Below are 17,419 nucleotides of genomic sequence, written 5' to 3'. Positions count from 1 at the left end.
CATAGGTACACTTCAACTGTGACAAACAGAATAAAAAAAAACAAAAAAAAAAACAGAAATACACATTGTATAAATTGTAAATAATTAATTTTTCTTTTATTGCATGAAATAAGTATTTGACCACCTACCAAACAGCAAACTTTCTGGCTCTGACAGACCTGTTTTTTTTTCTTTAAGAAGCCCTCCTACTCTGCACTCAGTACCTGTATGTCACGGTGAATGGGGAGAGCGCAGAGGAAAGGGGCTCCTAGACTGGATCTCAGACTAGGGAGTCCCTAGCTATCCCTTATCTAAAGCCTGCTTTACACGAGTCGATCTATCGTGCGATAGCACGAGCGATCGTACCCGCCCCCGTCGTTTTTGCGTCACGGGCAAATCGCTGCCCGTGGCACACAAACTCGTTTAACCCCCATCACACGCACTTACCTTCTGGACGACCTTGCTGTGGGCGACGAACGTCCACTTCCTGAAGTGGGAGGGACGTTCGGCATCACAGCGACGTCACACGGCAGCCAGCTAATAGAAGCGTAGGGGCGGAGAGGGGCGGAGATGAGCGGGATGTAAACATCCCGCCCACCTCCTTTCTTCCACATAGCTGGCGGGACGCAGGTAAGCTGTGTTCATCGTTCCCGTGGTGTCACACGAAGCAATGTGCGATGCCACAGAAACGATGAACAACCGGCGCCATTTTAATTAAACAATTTTATGAAACCTAGCGACGAGTAAACGACTCACGATTTGTGAGCGATACTGCGTCGCTGGGAGGTGTCACACGAGACGACATCGTGTACGATGCCGGATGTGCGTCACGAAAACTGTGACCCCGACGATGCATCGCACGATCGGTCGTCTCGTGTAAAGCCCGCATTAGAGTTACCTCTGAAGGTGAAGATGTCTGAGCTGCCACCCTGGCCCTGCTGCTGACCAGCACTACTGTTATACCCCCTTCCCATAACCACAGTTGAGGTCAGGAACAAGAGTGTGATAAAACCAACAGAGATAGGCAAACGGGAACCCAAAACTGTATCTCACAGCATGCTCACACAGAGGTATAAGACAATAAGGACGTAAGAGGAAAATAAGAGCAGGGAGGAAAAAAACGTGTTTTTCCACAACAATACCAAGCACAAAGCAACACAATCACCAGCAGGACTGGGACAAAACAGCACACAAACCAACACAGCATAAGATGATAGTTGGCATACGAAGATAGATTCCACGATCTTAAAAACGCGGGGAGTAACTGTGATAGGTTTCCAACAACATGTGATCCCAGAGGTAACCAGCAGGCTAGCAGAGTTTAACTTATGCTAGCCTGGCCATTAATGAGCACACTGCTGGTTGATGCCCCAGCCTGCCTGTGTAACTCAGAAACACCAGAGAAACCATTGTGTAGAGTGTCAGAATCTGTAGTGTGAACATCGTCTGATGTTGCCATGACATTCAGCAAATTTTGAGCAAAACTCCGTATTCACTGCACCTGTTTGAACTTGTTACCTCTATAAAAGACACCTGTCCACACACTCAATCAACCACACTCCAACCTGGTCAAGACAAAAGAGCTGCCTAAGGAAAGCAGGGACAAAATTAAAGACCTCCACAAAACTGGGATGGGCTACAAGACAGTAGGCAACTAGCTTGGTGAAAAGACAACTGTTGGCGCAATTAGAATATGGAAGAAACACAAGATGACTGTCATTTTTACTCGGTATGGGGCTCAATGCAAGATCTTGCATCGTGGGGTAAGGATGATTTTGAGAAAGGTCAGTAATCAGCCTAGAACTACACGGGAGGACCTGGTCAATGATCTGATGAGAGCTGGGACCATAGTCTCAAAGATTACCGTTAGTAATACACTAGGCTGTCATGGATTAACATGAAGATGGAGGAAGAAAGTACACAGAGTGATACGGATTGGGTGATAATGAGGAGGAGGAATAGGTGGTTCTCTTCGCTACAGAGGGTCCTGTTCAGCGTGGATGGGCTGAAGAGGAGGAGACGAAGGAAGAGATGGAAAGTCGTCCTCCTGGTGGGGACAGGGAAGTCTTGCCTGTTGGGAGTCTGGCACACATGGCTGATTTATGTCCCTGTTATGTGCACTGATGTGGAAAATAACGTAAAATAAGGTCTAATTTAAAACAACCACACCTGATCAGCTCCGTTATTGTACAGACTAGAGGGCCCAGCTGCGCAATCTCTAAAGGTCCCTGCGCAGACTGAAACAACCCTAACTGGATGACTCAGATGACCTCTTGGACCTTTTCTTCCTAACTGGTCATCGAGGTCATGTACCTCCTAAAGAATCTGGGGGAAGGTGGAAAGTAAAAATGAACCAATAGCAATAATCTGCCAGGTGAAACTCTAGACAGACAGGCTGTAATTTCAATCAGGGCCCACTTCAGAAATATCACCAGTGGGAAATGGAAGCCTGGGGAAGCTTTGAATAGTTACACCCGCCGGGTGATAGGACAGACTGAATTACAGCATAGGAAAAACTTGTTGGCAATAAACTTACAGTGTTCAGAACCAGTACAGTAACAGGACCTTACTGTGTCTCAGTGAAGAGGGAAACAGACCACAGCACAGAAGGCTGCCGGATCAAGTATCCCCCTTCCACGAGGGACAAATGGACCCTCAGAAATACCTATCCTCTGACGTCACTGATCATTTTTTTTCCCAAACGATCAGCATGTAGATCTTATGCAGTAACCCAGGAGTTCTCCTTCAGACCACAACCCTTTCATTTGACAAGATATTGTAATCGGTGTCTGGCACCCAGTACTCGCTCCACCTCATACTCCCGATCCTCTTCCAAATCCATGTCAATTATGTCCTGAGGACCAGGCGACCATGTAATGTTCCACGTACCTGCTAAAGAATTCGGGGGAACGTGCAAAGTTAAATAAGGTAAACCAAAAATAATAATCTGCCTGGAGAAACACTAGGCAGACAGGCTGTAATTACAAGCAGGGTCCACTTCAGAAATATCACCAGTGGGAAATGGAAGTGTGGCGCCCTGGACTAGCCAGGTCGTCACAAGTACTGCAACAACACACCCCACACCCCGAGATAGGCACACCAGTCACACACAAATCCTTGTTGCCTCCCTCCAGGGGCTGATGTCCACACCAGGTGGGGTGGAGCCAGGCGGCTGGTCCCACCCACTGAGGAGTTCACAGTCCTGGAGGCGGGAAAGGAAGTCAGAACAGAACCGTTAGAGAGAGTGAAGGAGAGAGAGTGAAGGAGTAGAGGAGCAGACTGACCGTCTCCGGGTACGTGGCCCGGGCACCGAGAGCAAGGTTGGCAGACGGTGGTGGCCGTCTGCAGGAGAGGCCGATCGACGCGGATCCGTAGGACCGGGGACTGGCGGTGGCCCGCCGGTACCGAACTGGGGAGCGAAGAGAAGCCAGCACAAACCGGCAGGGCCTACGGACCCCGACCAGGCTTGGAGTCGCCGTTAAACCGGTCAAATCCGTTAGCAACCAGAACCTCCGGGGTTTCCTAGCAACAAAGACCCGACTGAAGGCAACCGTCCAAACCAAGAAAGGGAAATACAACTACCGCCACAGTTAGAATTCCCAGGGCCAGAGCCTGCGGGAAAAAGGGGCTCCTCCGGCCCATATCCAAGCTGGGGAGCGGGTTACCGGTGGGAAGCCATCGGGACCGAAGATACACAACAGGTGCAGGGAAAGGCAGCCACCACCAACCTACCGAGAGTAACCACAGCAGCCGGCTGCGGGACCCGTCCATCCAGCCGTTTGTTTTACCGGAGACTCTGTATCCATTCTTGGCTGAGTGAGTACCACTGTGCCATCTGCCACCGCGCTGCCCCCACGACCCTGCACCTCGCCAACCCTAAAAAGGAGGGGAGCCAGCACTGCTTATAAGTGGCATGCAACAATGAGAAGTTAAAAAGTGTAATATTCACAAATTCATTCCTACTGTGACAATTCAATGAGATTTGAACTTTATGGTACGTATATAAATTATAAATATAGTGTAGGGACCCCCCTTATAGAGATTTGCCGTGACGGGGCAGGGGGGCTCAAATCATTGATCAATTATTTGCCAAAAATCTCATTAAATTGTCACAGTAGGAATGAATTGTCAATATTACACTTTTTACCTTCTCATTGTTGCATGCCACTCATAAGCAGTGCTGGCTCCCCTCCTTTTTACCTCGCCAACCCTGCCTCCCCGTCCCACCTCACCGGGCCCAGGGACCACCAACCCCCCTACCCACGGAGGGGAGAGAAACATCTCGGCTGCTCCCTGTCATCGCTCCCGGGATCCCCGTCCAGAGCAGCGGTGGTGTCCCAACCTCACCACAAACCGTGGGTGGCGTCACGGACCAACTCCCCAAACCCAAACCACCCCTTTTCACTCACGGGTGAGGAGCGCCGCTCGAGCCACCGAGCAGCAGCAGCAGCAGCGCCGGACCCGAGCGCCAGCGAGAGCGCAGCAGCGACGGCTTCCTCCTCGCCCGCGACATAACTTGGCATCACGAACAGGATCTTACCGGTCTGCCGGCTGGCAGAAGTGCGCCTTGTGTCCTGCCGGTGGTGTCCGGCCGAAAAATTTCAGATTTTCCCGCTCGAGCGTCTTCTCGAGCAGTGGAGGCGCGAAAGTCAAAGCTCCGCCACTGAAGAGGAGGTGCAGAGAAAAGACCAAGGGGGGCAGATGGCGTCTGGCCGCATGTAAACCGCGGCTATAAAAGCAGGGATGCCAGGACTCTGCGGCCATAGATTTGGTTCCTGGAAGGCACCGTTACCAACATGTCCGCCCCGTCCGGCCACGCAGAGATCACGGAGCCGGTGCCCAGAACAACGGCATGGCTTAGGGTCCGCACGGCGAGGATCTGCCGGCGCTACCGGAATCAGATATGTCTTCTGATGGAGCAGTGGACCGCGGAGGTGGAGGAGGTAGCTGCGGTCGCCTGGGTGTACGGGATGGAGGCCATGATGGAGGAGCTGGTGAGTGACCCACGCCCCTGTGTCCCTGAGGGACCGGCCGCTGCGGCTGAGGGACCCGGTCTGCCCCTGGCCCCCATACTGCCTCCGTATTCCCTGCCCGCGTGCCCCGCCGCTGCTGGTCCGTCTGGCTTGCGGCCCCCTGCAGCGGCAGCAGAAAGAGTGGCGGGCCCGGAGACTGTGGCAGCTGGCGGCGACCCGCCTGGCGCAGGAACGGACGATAGTGACTCCGGGCCTGACACCGAACCTGTCTCGGAGGAGGAAGGAGTCATCGCCTTGTATGACATGGAGGCCACTTACATCCCACGGAGCGGGAATAATGGATATCGTGCGGCCCTTCCCCGTCGCGCCTGCCATGCGCTGGAGGGGTTGGTACCCGTGTTTTTCCACCCGGGGCCGGGTGAAGAGGATGAAAGTGAGCAATGACGGCAGCGGTCCCTCCGTTGCACCGTTGTCCCCGTTGGGACCACCAGTACCGTTGTTAAATGAATGAAAGTAATCAACCGAGAAGTTAACCAGATTGTCAACCGTGATTGAACCGGCCGTTGCCGGCAAGTTTGTCCCCGTAGGGACCCTTTGCACCGTGCGTAAGGAACTGCTTACGGACACGCCCGAGAACTTGCAGGGCAACCACAAACTTGTGGAATGCAAATAATTGGCTTAATTCCGTTGTCGCCTCCGGAGAGGCAGATTGGAGGAAGGGCCCGCAGCAGAGTAGGCTGGGGCCCGGCCACCACCTGGACCGGTGGCCATCCTCCGGGGGTCAGGGGTTCTTTATGGATGTGGGTCCCCTGAAAAGACCGTAGGCTGCGAAATAAGGCACCCGCACCCGCTCGGGCAGCCTGGATATGGACTGGGGTCAAGGGGTGCTGCCCAGTTCTTAGGGGCAGCATCAGGGCCAGGTTGTTTGGGTGGGAGAGAGCGGAAGCCGACCGTTACTGCTAATAAATATGTCTACCGTTTGTAACGTTGAAAGTACCGTGCCTCCCGTTATGGGAGGATTTAAAAAAAATTACTTGTGTTTGTTGTTACTTGTTTTTCTACCTCTTTTTACAGTTTACAAAAATAAAAACGGTGATGGACGGGCAGCCCGCGGACGGTCTGCATTTAACTAAGGGGGAATGTGGCGCCCTGGACTAGCCAGGTCGTCACAAGTACTGCAACAACACACCCCACACCCCGAGATAGGCACACCAGTCACACACAAATCCTTGTTGCCTCCCTCCAGGGGCTGATGTCCACACCAGGTGGGGTGGAGCCAGGCGGTTGGCCCCACCCACTGAGGAGTTCACAGTCCTGGAGGCGGGAAAGGAAGTCAGAGCAGAACCGTTAGGGAGAGTGAAGGAGAGACAGTGAAGGAGTAGAGGAGCAGTAGAGGAGCAGACTGACCGTGTCCGGGTACGTGGCCCGGGCACCGAGAGCAAGGTTGGCAGACGGTGGTGGCCGTCTGCAGGAGAGGCCGATCGACGCGGAACCGTAGGATCGGGAACGGGTGGTGGCCTGCCCGTACCGAACCGGGGAGCGAAGAGATGCCAGCACAAACCGGCAGGGCCTACGGACCCCGACCAGGCTTGCAGTCGCCGTTAAACCGGTCAAATCCGTTAGCAACCGGAACCTCCGTGGTTTCCTAGCAACAAAGATCCGACTGAAGGCAACCGTCCAAACCGAGAAAGGGAAATACAACTACCGCCACAGTTAGAATTCCCAGGGCCAGAGCCTGCGGGCAAAAGGGGCTCCTCCGGCCCATATCCAAGCTGGGGAGCGGGTTACCGGTGGGAAGCCATCTGGACCGAAGATACACAACAGGTGCAGGGAAAGGCAGCCACCACCAACCTACCGGGAGTAACCACAGCAGCCGGCTGCGGGACCCGTCCATCCAGCCGTTTGTTTTACCGGAGACTCTGTATCCATTCTTGGCTGAGTGAGTACCACTGTGCCATCTGGCACCGCACTGCCCCCGCGACCCTGCACCTCGCCAACCCTGCCTCCCCGTCCCACCTCACCGGGCTCCGGGACCACCAACCCCCTACCCACGGAGGGGAGAGAAACATCTCGGCTGCTCCCTGTCATCGCTCCCGGGATCCCCGTCCAGAGCAGCGGTGATGTCCCAACCTCACCACAAACCGTGGGTGGCGTCACGGACCAACTCCCCAAACCCAAACCACCCCTTTTCACTCACGGGCGAGGAGCGCCGCTCGTGTTCCCGGATCCGGCCCACCGCTCGAGCCACCGAGCAGCAGCGCCGGACCCGAGCGACAGCGAGAGCGCAGCAGCGACGGCTCCCTCCCCGCCCGCGACAGAAGCCCGAGGAAACATTAGTTACACACACCGGGTGATAGGACAGACTAAATTACAGCATTGGAAATCCTTGTTAGAAGAAAGGCATTGAACACACAAACAAACCTGACTGTGGCTCAGTGGTGAGAAAGACACAGCATAGGTGGCTGCCAGATCAAATCTGAGGCATGACAGTCTCGCTGCCTTTTCCGTGACCCTCCCATTATACGCATTATGGCCAACACTGATTACTGGTTGGTCACCCTTCTCGACCCAAGCTACATGAGGCATTTTCCATATAATCTTCCTGCGGTGGACGGAGCTAATAAAATGGTGAAATACCAGAAGGCCCTAGTCGAACAATTGGTACAAGAATTACCATCTGACAATGCTGGTGACAGAGGTCATAGTTCCTTGGGCAATTACAGACTAGAGACTTGGGAGCCACACAACAAGTCCAACAAATGCAGGGTAACTCTATCAATGCTCTAGGACAGTTTCATTAGACTCTACCAGCATCTCATGCGCAGGGTAATCTGAGAAGGAAGGAAAAGTTTTGAAAGATGGTGAAAAAGTACCTAGCCGACAGTACCTATGTCCCCTGTGATTCCTCAGTGCAGTACAACTATTGGGTATCCACACTGGACATGTGGCATGAACTGTACCTCCACACCTTCGAGGTGCTGGCCTGCCCTGCAGCTAGCGTTATGTCAGTGTGGGTTTTTAGTGTCGCCAGGGGCATAATTGATAGGTGCTAGTGATGTGTCGCTCGCGAATGTTCCGACACAAAGATCTGGCTCCCTGCAGTGACTGACAGGAGCCGGATCCCCAGTGAGAGCCACTAAATTCTGGAAACGGCTTTTTTCATTGCTGAAACCCCACTGCTAAACACCGCCCACTCAACAATCTAATTGGTCCCTTGTAAATGGGTGTGGTTTAGTCACGGGTGAGCGGAGTTTCATCAGAGTTACTATAATCTTACATATGTGTTCACCAGGGGTGAACTCATATTTAATAGGGAGCCAAGAATGATTCAAATGAGCCAGCCCTTTTTGGTGGGCGGAGCCATGGGAACCGGATCACTAAAAAGATCCGGACTGCCCATCACTAATAGGTGCATCCGCCTATCAATTGAAAATGCTGACAGGCTGACTTATAAAAATGAAGAAAGCCTGGATTGGCCCAGACTTCTCAACCTCACCAGATTACAGCAGCAGAACCTAAAGCCAATTCAAATGTTTTTTTTTTTTCTATTGTATTCCCATGCACCCCTTCCCACCCCAAAAAAGGTAAGAGGTTTATGTTTTTTCACTTTTTCTTTTCCTCCTTCTCCTCCACCACATCAAGAGGGTCATTGAGTGGCCCTCGCACTTAATCTTTACAGGATATGTATGATGCCCTCTTTCATAATGTTTTCAAGATGTCTATGAGGCCGACCTCTACAATTCTCTTACATATATAACAGGTGTAAATGTTTTTCAGCCCTTGCACTTAGTGCGAAGGCTTTTTCAGTCTAGGAGTCCCACTCCCTCAAAATGGGAAAAAAAAATGTTTTTTGAGGCCTTCCTGTATGTGTCTTCCAGAGTGTATTGTAGTCCGTCTTTCTAATTTTTGGCAGTCCTTGCACTGAGTGCATAGGTTTTCCAAGATTAGGTGTTCCACTCTTTCAAAAGGCCCTCTTCTACGTGTCTTGCAGGGTGTATTGCATGCCCTCCTCATTTTTGGTAAAGCTTGCACTTAGTACATACACTTTCCCAGTCTTGGAGTCCCACTCCAAAAAGGGAAGAAAAGTTTTTTGAGGCCCTCCTCTACATGTCTTCCAGGGTTTATCGCAGTACCTCCTAATTTTTGGCAGCCCTTGCACTTAGTACATAGGCTTTATGAGTCTAGGAGTCCCACTACCTAACAATTTTAACAGAATTTGTATAAGGCCCTCGTTTATGTCTAATTCTGAGTACCTCTTCCATCTAATTTTTGCCATTTCTTGCATTGTCTGCTTAGGCTTTGTGAGTTTCAGAGTACTTTCTATGTAAATTAAACAGGATGAGTCTGACCATGTCACACACCACATGCCCAGATAAGATGGTAAAATGTTAAAATTACAGTTACCGGTGAGTATCAGCGCGTGTAGTTTTTTTTTTTACCCCTATGTCATCTACTGTAGTCATAGGGGACTGGGAAAGACGGTGAAAGATAGCCTGGTTATTAAGGGGTGGAGGAAGCGTTTTTTTCCTCGTTTATTTTGCCTTATCTAAAAGTCATTATATAGGATATAGTTCCTAACATTTTTTCCAGTAAAATCTATTTTATCTTCGGTTTTGTATATATTGTCACTCCGTAAACGTGGTGTAATTCTCTGACAACATTGTTCCCAGCGCAGCGACCTAGGAGTCATTGAACTATCTGTCCGGGTGTCGTCTCCTTGCTGTTCCTACTCCATGTGAGGGCTGTTTCCATCCAATATAATAGCCATCGAGGTCATTTTCTGACGCCTCGGACACTATAGGGGGCTTTACACGGTAGCGATATCGCTAGCAATTTGTAGCGATAGCGAGCGTGTAAGTATCCGCCCCCGTTGCGCATGCGATTGTTTGTGATCGCTGCCGTAGCGAACATTATCGCTACGGCAGCGTCACACATACTTACCTGGTCTGCGGCATCGCTGTGACTGCCGAACAATCCCTCCCTCAAGGGGGAGGGACGTTTGGCATCACAGCGACGTCACCGCAACGTCACTAAGCGGCCGGCCAATCAAAGCGGAGGGGCGGAGATGAGCAGGACGTAACATCCCGCCCACCTCCTTCCTTCCGCATTGTGGCCGGCGGCAGGTAAGGAGAGTTTGAGTTTTTGAGTTTGGGACGACCTCTCCATGGTGAACGATTTTCACCATTTTTGAGGTCTCTTAAGGTCGCTGGTCAGTGTCACACTCTGTGATATCGTAAATGACGCCGGATGTGCGTCACTAACTTAACCATACCTCCCAACTTTTAAAGAAGGAAAAGAGGGAAAAGTTTGCGGCGCGCAGCGGCAAATTTTTAGGCCACGCCCCCTAACCACACCCATTTCACAGTCACGCCCATATCCACTCCCCATCCACACCCATTCAGCATGGACACGCAGGCAGCCGGCGGGCCTCTAGCATGGACACGCAGGCAGCCGGCGGGCCTCCAGCATGGACACGCAGGCAGCCGGCGGGCCTCCAGCATGGACACGCAGGCAGCCGGCGGGCCTCCAGCATGGACACGCAGGCAGCCGGCGGGCCCCAAGCACGGAGACGCAGGCAGCCGGCGGGCCTCCAGCATGGACACGCAGGCAGCCGGCGGGCCCTAAGCACGGAGACGCAGGCAGCCACAGTGAGGCGGCCGGTCGCCCGCACAGTGAGGCGGCCGGTCGCCTTCACAGACAGGCGGCCGGCCGCCCGCCTTCACAGACAGGCGGCCGGCCGACTGCACAGAGAGGCGGGGAGAGAGTGGGTGGGCGGAGCCCGGGAGACGGCCGTCCCGCCCGTGGCAACGGGATAAATAATGCAAAGCGTGATAGTCCCGCTGTATCTGGGACGGTTGGGAGGTATGACTTAACCCCGACGACAGAACATTAACGATATCGTAGCGTGTAAAGCCCCCTTAAGGATGGTGCACGGGCTCGTCCCAACCTTGTCAAGAATAAGGTCGTCCGAGGTACCTCACACGACCACATGTACATAGCGCCAGGATCTAAAGGGAAGGATAATATCTATATATATATATATGTCACCCAGGCTATTTTTTTTATAGAAAGGGTCACAATGGCCCAGGATTAATGAATGGAACCTGCTGTTCAGCAGTGACACAACGGCCACGAGTGGTAGAGATATGTTGTAGAAATTAGTGACACAGGGCGCCATTACCAGCGCACACTGACAGCCTTCACCACAGACACTGAGGCTTCTCCTCTTCCCGCCCAGACGTACTTCCTCCCCTCTCCCGCGCCGCTGCACCCGATGACGTCACTGCGGTTACTATGGTGACGGTGAGATCACCCCCCCTCCCTCCTTCTCCCGGCAGCCGCTAGTCCCGCGTTGAGAGGCGGGTGGTGGAGCGGGGAGGGGCTTGTAGGAAGCGGAAGTGGCGGCCAGAACGGAAGTAGAACGGCATTGAGTCTGCAGAGGGGACAGTGAGGAAGCTGAGCTCGCTCGAATTAATATCGGCACGTTATCACCGGACAGCGGTTCTCAGGTGCGGACGGGGACGGGGAAGGGGCTGAAGGGAGGGAGAGGGGGGTGGATGGGCGAGGCACGGCTTCCGGCTAGCTAAGGCAGGGCTCTCGGGGAGTCGCTTCATACATGGGCGGGGAGAGCGGCGGCCTGTTCCCCGTGGCCTCCGTCCGCCGCCCCCAGGAGCCTCCGTCGGCGGCGTCCTCCACCTGTCCCGGCCCCTCCCGTCCTCTGCTGAGCGGCGTTGCCTGCCGGCGGGGTGCGGGCGGCCATTACCACATGTAGCGCTGTATAGAGATGCGGGTGAGGATTAACCCTTGGTTGGCGGCTCTGCCGTGATCATTGCTGGAGGCCCCTGGTGATTGGAATGAATCGGCCGAGGACAGGTGTGTGGTAATCGCATTGCCACTCTTCCTAATTAGCCGGGTACAGGTCACGATTGTGAATGGTGTCTTGAATACGGATCCACCTACGATCCTGAAAGATTTCTGGTCTTTACACTGTAAAACATATTCTTTGTTTCTTTATAAATCTCCTATAGGGAGGTTGCCCCTTTCCCTCTTATTAGCCGCATCATAGGCTCCTGCATAGCATTTCTGGAGGCCTTGGGCCGTCTGCATTACACAGCTCATTCAGGGCAATGCTCTCAGCTTTCCGGGCCTGACATAGTGTATGAGGCTGGGTTATGCAGATCATTTCCGGGTTATGCCTTACATTGCTGGCATGTGGGGCCCATCTCCCAGCGGGGGGTGGGGGGGGAGATCTTATTAGCTGGCTCACTCCATTCATTTCTATGGTTTATGCTGTATGTGGAGCTCCTATCTATTAATGATATAGCGCATACAGATCATGCAGCTCTCTACCGACTGCATTAGTGTTCAATGGTTAGACATGGCAGAAACTGGAACGCAATATTGGCCACTGGTTCTGGAGATTCATGCGGATCCTACACCTATCACACTTGTTAGATTTTAGATAACAGAGAGCAATAGAGAAAGGTGTTCAATTGCTGCGCCAAACGATCACTTCAGTGGATGTTCAGATTAATGCCACTTTATTTGTCATAAAGGTCGACGCGTTTCTGGAGCATCTGCCCCCTTCATCAGGACCATCAAGAACAAGAAAAACATCAAACAGGTTTGATGTTTTTCTTGTTCTTGATGGTCCTGATGAAGGGGGCAGATGCTCCAGAAACGCGTCGACCTTTATGACAAATAAAGTGGCATTAATCTGAACATCCACTGAAGTGATCTTTTGGCGCAGCAATTGAACACCTTTCTCTATTGCTCTCTGTTATCTGCTGTCTACTGGTGGCTGCAGCCTTGGATCTACATCACATGCGTTCATAGTAGTTGTGACTCTCACAACTACATTTGGTGAGTATTCATACTCCCCCCTCCTCACCCCGTACATATTGGGGTAAAACCCTATTTGCGCTTGTTGTTTCCACAGTCTTTTTCTTCGTGGTACTTGTTAGATTTTGGTATATTAATACAATCTATCACAACTGTCCTTTCCACATTATAATGCTGCATACATGGATTTTCACTCAATCCCTATCCAAAATAAGGCTTACTTATATCACTTCCTATGAAAAAACACACTAGGACCATTTTCATAGGAAGCCAATAAAGTACCGCCTCATATTGGGAGGTCCAAAGGGCATGACTCAATTTAATCAATTTAAAATAGAAGACTTTTCATCAAATGCGGTGCTCTAATTAGATCTTGCATGTTTAGAATATACATTTTTTACAACTACTAAAATGTCAGGATTTTTGGATGTTAGCAGCATTCCGTGTCTTTCAGGTTTTGTTAGACACTGGAGCGTTTGCAGGTGACCGTTGCTGTTTTGTGAGTGGGACTGGCTGCACATGTAAATAGCTAAGCCAGCCCCTTTCTCTCTGGCTTAACTGAAAAAGCTGAGCAGTCTGCCAGCCCTCTTCATACCCAGCACTGATCTTTTATAACCCTTCAGTGGGAGGTCCAGGATCATTCTCAGGCCGAATTCAGATGTCTGAAGGCAAGGTCTCGGAAAAGACTGATGGCCGGTCTGACCACAGGATCTCCTTGTATGAACCCAATAGACTTGTACACCTGAACTTGGTTTTACCCCATATCAGTGAGAAGTTGCTGACCATGCATCTAGCTCTGAAAAACTAAGGGGTACTTTGCACGCTGCGACATCGCAAGCCGATGCTGCGATGTCGAGCGCGATAGTCCCCGTCGCAGCAGCGATATCTTGTGATAGCTGACGTAGCGAACATTATCGCTACGCCAGCTTCACATGCACTCACCTGCCCTGCGACCGTCGCTCTGGCCGGCGATCCGCCTCCTTCCTAAGGGGGTGGGTCGTGCGGCGTCACAACGACGTCACACGGCAGGCGGCCAATAGCAGCGGAGGCGCGGAGATGAGCAGGATGTAAACATCCCGCCCACCTCCTTCCTTCCTCATTGCAGGCGGGACGCAGGTAAGGTGATGTTCCTCGCTCCTGCGGCTTCATACACAGCGATGTGTGCTGCCGCAGGAACGAGGAACAACATCGTATCTGTCGCTGCATCGGCATTATGGAAATGTCGGACCCTACACCGATGATACGATAACGATGCTTTTGCGCTCGTTAATCGTATCAAAAAGGATTTGCACACTATATCGACTGCGACGCCGGATGTGCGTCACTTTCGATTTGACCCCACCGACATCGCACCTGCAAAGTGCCCCTAAGGCCCTGAGTCAAGATTTCCAGTCTTCACATCGGTCTTGAGGGTATGGGGTGGCGTGTGAGGCTCCTGATTCGTTAAGAGGAGCGTGCCTTAATGAATCAGGAGCCTCTGACAAGCAGCATGCGTGTCCATGTGCAGCTCGCCACAAATCTGACACCAGACCTTGCCAGAATAAGATTTGTGGTGTAGTGAGCGCCACTGCCACGCCCCAACTCTCATGGGCGAAAATGGCTTGTGACCTCAAAACCCCAATGTTTTAGTGGAAGTTCGAGTTGGGTCAGAACTTTGCTCCTTTTCAGTGCTTTTTATGCCAGACTACGGGCCAGAATTGGGCCCTACATAATGAACAATCAAATGCTACATTTCTACTACATCTTCACTGGCAGCTTTTCTCAAGTGGTATCAGCGCTATTTTAGAGTAGCTGTTACATGGAAGCACAACCTTTTAAAGGGGGCTCTGTCAACACGGGTGACTGTTCAAAGCCAGTACAGGTGCTTGGTGCATCATAGAGGGGCTAATCATTTATATATTGCTTCCCACCTGCTTCTGTTATATCTACCTTCATCTTTATTTGGCTCAAACAAACCATAGGTATCAATTAAAGAAGCTGGTGGGGTAGAAATTGAGGGAAAACAAGCAGGTGAGAATTTGTATATAAGAAAGTCCTGCCATGATGCGTTAGCACCTGTACCTGGTTTAAAAAGTCAGCCTGTATATACATATGGACAATATGACCTTTAGGTACGACATATGGGGTGACGAGCCTGGCTGAAGGCCCTCTCCGCTGGCATCCTGGTATTCCGGTGACGTTTGGCTACTGGCAGAGTTTCATAGACCTGGATTTTTGCGATTTGCTCCAATACTTTTGTATTTCAGTTTATAGAATAGGCAATTGGGCAGTTGTGTGTGAACTCCCATAATTAGACTACAAAGTAAAGTGAAAAAAAAATTAATTTGGATCTCCTTTTCCCCATTAGAAAAAAAAGAAATTTAAAGTAGCCAACACCATGTCTGTAAGAGTTTGGGCGATCAAAATTTACAAGAATTTACTACTCTCTGAAATACAATAAAAAGCGATCAGAACTTCATGTCACACAAATTTCTATCAAACAGTCATGCTAAAACCCCAAGCCCTCCAAAAAGCTCCAGTGATAGAACACCCCCCTTCCCCCCAAAAAAAGAAAAATCATCTGATTTTTAAAGGTTTTATGAATTAGAACATATTAATCGGTTTACTTTAGAAATCGTGCCACTAAAATGAATAGGCTTGAGCTGTACTACCAGTCACAGTCCAGTAATGGTGCAGATTGAGACAATAGTACACCCTTTCCTTTTTATATACCAGCCTCAAAGGCTTATTCTCATATTTTTCAGTGAGAGGAATTGCAAAATACTTGTAAAAACGAGCGACTAAACAATTTACTTATTAAAAATACACTCCGTTCTCTTGAACAGGGATTTTTATGGTGTCTGGCTCAGTGCCTTGGTTAACGCCCGCCACTCCTGTCTAGTAGCTATGACTGAATAGATCTAGTGCTTACAAGCAGGGCTGTGGAGTCGGTAAGCCAAACCTTCGACTCCGACTCCGACTCCTCAAATTCTCTTGCACCGACTCCGGCTCCGACTCCGGCTCCGACTCCGACTCCGGCTCCGACTCCTACATATATTGCTTATAGTTAGGTGAAAAATTTATTGTAGTACATGAATATGTGTATGTGAACATCAGACATTTAATAATTTTTATGATACAATAATCAAGATATTTGGATAGAACATAAAATATATTTATTGGAATACAACTTTAGAACACAAACTGTAATAAATTGTAAATATGTAATACACTATGTAATATACAGTAGATTACATATATATCTTGTGTGTATATACACTGTATACATATATATATATATATATATATATATATATATATTACATATTTACAATTTATTAGTTTTTTGTGTTCTAAAGTTGTATTCCAATAAATATTTTATGTTCTATCCAAATATCTTGATTATTGTATCATAAAAACAATTAAATGTCTGATGTTCACATTGTACAATAAATTTTTCACTTAAATATAAGCATTATACTAAATGTTATTATTTAGTAAAATATTCAGCACATTCTGCATTGCACTCCTGTCCCCAATTTATTATATATTTTAGGAGTCGGAGTCAGTGCATTTTATACCGACTCCGACTCCACCAAAATGAGCTCCGACTCCACGACTCCGACTCCGACTCCACAGCCCTGCTTACAAGCTCTTTGCAGTAAAGCTTGGCAGCTCTGCTGCCGGCCTGGAGCCCACTTTTAGCTTCTAGGGCAGCAGTGTACTGATGCTGCTGGACCATAGTGTATTTGGAACCGGGCACCCATAAAAAGCAGGGAGCACTGCGCTCCTAAGAAATCATAAGACATCCCCTTTAATTGTGGATTTTAATGTTAGTTCTAAATTCTATCTTCTGCACATGTAATGTGCAAATCAATACAATTTTATTCTTCTCATCGGTCAAAATAGAGTATAAGCTGCATTTTATAAGGCCTGTATGTTGCTTTAAAGGGGTGGTGCACCCATATTTTTTATCAATATTCTATTGAGAAACAATGTTTCTCTCAAATACCTTATGTTGGCAATGGTGCCTGTGAGAGGCGCTATTGCAGACCGCTGTTCCTCGCTCCATGACCCCTGGGTTCTGTGACCTCGGGGATCTGGTGACGTCACGTCAAGTTCCCGACACTGCGGCCGGCCACATTGTCCGTGAGTGATGGACTATGGGCGGTGTTTCACCGCTCGTCACAGCCCATCTGCTCCCTCCTCCCTCAAAGCAGAGCGCTGCAAGCAGGAGACACACAGGGTTGTTATGAGTGGTGAAACACCGCCCACAGTCCAGTGAGTCAGACTGGGGCCGGCCGCAGGGATGTGACGTGTCTGGAACTTGACGTCACTGGATCCCCTAGGTCACGGAGCGGGGAACAGCAGTCTCCAATAGTGCCTCACAGGCACTATTACCAACATAAGGTATTTGAGAGAAACATTGTTTCTCAATATAATATTGATCTAGAAAATAAAAAATGTTTAAATCACCCTTTTAAATACCCATGGGGGTTGGTTCATGGTACGTGATTTTAGTCCTGAGCTCACCATCAGTTATTGCTTCAACAGCTATGAGGCCTATGGTTGCTTCTTGTAAGTTCATATTGTCTTTTATCTCAGCATAAATACTAAGGGGTACGTTACACACTACGACATCGCAA

General features: G+C 50.1%; 1 protein-coding gene across 1 annotated transcript in view; it reads left to right on the top strand.

Moving 5' to 3' along the window:
• The first annotated feature begins 11,329 nt into the window (after positions 1-11,329).
• LOC142311525 (14-3-3 protein beta/alpha-A) overlaps positions 11,330-17,419 on the top strand; it is a 42,912-nt gene continuing 36,822 nt past the window's right edge. The window contains exon 1 of the mRNA XM_075350033.1: positions 11,330-11,461. The gene's annotated coding sequence lies outside the window, so the exon portion shown is untranslated. The remainder of the gene's footprint in view (positions 11,462-17,419) is intronic.

The sequence above is a fragment of the Anomaloglossus baeobatrachus genome, chromosome 5 (genome assembly GCF_048569485.1).
Source record: "Anomaloglossus baeobatrachus isolate aAnoBae1 chromosome 5, aAnoBae1.hap1, whole genome shotgun sequence".
Lineage (NCBI taxonomy): Eukaryota > Metazoa > Chordata > Amphibia > Anura > Aromobatidae > Anomaloglossus > Anomaloglossus baeobatrachus.
This window is presented reverse-complemented; position numbering and strand designations above follow the sequence as displayed.